Source organism: Carlito syrichta, unplaced genomic scaffold (genome assembly GCF_000164805.1).
Source record: "Carlito syrichta isolate Samal-C Ts95f unplaced genomic scaffold, Tarsius_syrichta-2.0.1 Scaffold311803, whole genome shotgun sequence".
Classification (NCBI taxonomy): domain Eukaryota; kingdom Metazoa; phylum Chordata; class Mammalia; order Primates; family Tarsiidae; genus Carlito; species Carlito syrichta.
The window spans coordinates 40,515-43,015 of record NW_007255899.1 but is presented as its reverse complement, the minus strand read 5'-3'; the positions used below and the strand labels follow the sequence as shown (position 1 = coordinate 43,015).

The 2,501-nt window shown below is 40.4% G+C and overlaps 1 pseudogene; it reads left to right on the top strand.

Annotated features, from left to right (window-relative positions):
- Window positions 1-708: 708 nt before the first annotated feature.
- Window positions 709-1,057, top strand: LOC110596632 (annotated as a pseudogene).
- Window positions 1,058-2,501: the final 1,444 nt, after the last annotated feature.

The following is a 2,501-nucleotide window of genomic DNA, read 5'->3' as shown; positions in this document are numbered from 1 at the left end:
TCAAGGTTGCAGTGGCCATAAGCATGCCACTGCACTCTAGCCCGGGCAACAGGGTGAGACTCCAACTCAAAAAAAAAAAAAAAAAAAAAGAAACAAAGAAAAATGAAGGACAAATAATAGTATAGATGATACTTATTATCATAAAATGTGATTACAATGATGTAAAAATCAAGAAAATATTTGGGGAAAAAAAGGTTGCAAAGAAATATACCCCAAAAAATTTTTTGAACAGAGATTACCTTGCCTTTCTTTTTATTTACTTATTTATTTTAAAGATGTGGGGTACAACTCAGGATTAGGTATACAAGCGGTCATTGTACAGGTAAAGTTTGGGCCTTCCTTTGGTCCCCACCAGAGACTGCCTTTCAGTAATGGAATGATGAATGATTTAAAAAAAAAAAAATTCCTTCTGTTTCTTGGATGTTCAAAACGGTTCTGTAATGAACATGTGGCTTTTCAGATGAAAAACAAATTCAAAACATTTTATATTTTAATTGTCTACCTGACACAGTCTCGGAAGTAATCAAAGTAACAAAATCCAAATAAACAGCATACTCACAAACGCAAATCACCCAATCCATGCCTTATGATTAGAATCGTGGCTGTATGAGGATATTTATCAAGGTCAAGATCTTCTTCCCCTTAAAAGTGATTTAAGCTCTTGAGCCCATGGAGGCCTGCTGGGAACAGGACTTCTAACAGGCAAATATGTCTGGAAGGCTGTGGTCCAAAGCCATTTTTGCTGATTATCAGCGAGGTCTCCGGAACCAAAGGGAGCACACAGCTCTTTTCAAAACTGAAGGCTTTTATGCCCGCGATGAAACCGAATTCTATTTGGGCAAGAGATGTGCTTATGCATATAAAGCGAAGAACAGCACAGTGGCTCCTGGCGGCAAACCAAACGAAACCAGAGTAACCTGGGGAAAGATAACTCGGATCCATGGAAGACAGTGGCATGGTCCGTGCCCAATTCTGAAGCAACCTTCCTGCTAAGGCCATTGGACACAGAATCCACGTAATGCTGTACCCCTCAAGGATTTCAACCAATGGAAAGTAAATAAATAAAAGTGGATTTGTGTTCTTGTGTTTTTGTTAAGTGGCTTTAAAAACCTTATTGCCCTGAATTGAGTTGCTATAAAAATGGTGGAGGTTATCCACCATTTTCAGAACACAAGGAAGTCAGAGATCTGTATATGTTGTAAAAACAGTTCCAGGGCAAGTATGGAGATTTTGAAGATAACAGGTTTTAATGTGAGTATCTTAATGCAAGGCCTTAATGGAGGAGAAGCTTTGGCCAAAGTGAAAAGGCGACTGCCTTCTTCATTAAATTGAGAGTAAGTGAAAAGTTTGAAGTTACCTTTTAAAATGCCTTGTAATACCGTGCGCTTGTTCAATATAGATTGGTTGGGATACTTAGAAGTGAAAGGGGGAATTGGGAGGAATTTGGAGATTATATTGATGGGCTTTGGCAGCTCATTCAAATAGGCTGGGATGAGACATCCTTGGGATTTGTGACTGGACAGACATTCCAGTATCTTACACTTGACTGGAAGCAGTATGTATGCTGAGAATATCAAGGTTAAGCCATGTTATTCTACCTCAGAAAAAGTCCTGTGGTATATGGGAGAAGAGTGCGTGCTCAGGTAGCAGCTTTTCTTGCCTTCATGATTTAATGTAATAAAGTACAAGATGATCTATTTTAGCATGTTATAAAGAAGGCTTCAGGAGATTTTAAATATCTCGAGGATGTGCTAAAATAAAATTTTGAGCTTATATTAAAAAAAAGTGATTTAAGATAAACCAAAGATGCTAGCTGACATGTCAATATACCCAAATGACAAGCTAATTTAAACGTGATATTATCATGCCTGGATTTTAAAAAGTTAAATCATGCATCTTCTGGTATTTTTCCATCATTCTGAATTTTAAAATACATACAGAAAATTAGGCCAGGTGTGGTGGCTCACGCCTGTAATCCCAGCACTTTGGGAGGCTGAGGTGATAGGGGATCTTGAGTCCAGGAGTTCAAGACCAGCCTCTTATGAGATCTCATGTCTTAAAAAAAAAGAAAAAGAAAAAAAAATTAGCATGCGTTCCAGTTACTCAGGAGGCTGAGACAGGAGGATTGCCTGAGCCCAAGGATGTCGAGGCTGCGGTGAACCTGAGCAACAGAGTGAGACCTTCACTCAAAAAAAATTATATAAAAAGAAAAATTAAGGTCGGGTGTGGTGGCTCACGCCTATAGTCTCAGAACTTGGGGAGGCCAAGGGAGAGGACTGCCTGAGCCCGTGGGTTTCAGCCAGTCTGGGCAACATGGCGAGACCTCGTGTCTCTACAATAAATCAAAAAATTAGCAGGGCATAGTGGCGTGCGCCTGTAGTTCTAGCTACTTGGAAGGTTGAGGCGGAAGGATAGCCCGAGCCCAGCAGGTCAAGGCTGCAGTGGCCATGAGCGTGCCACTGCACTCCAGCCAGGGCAACAGAGTGAGACTCTGACTCAAA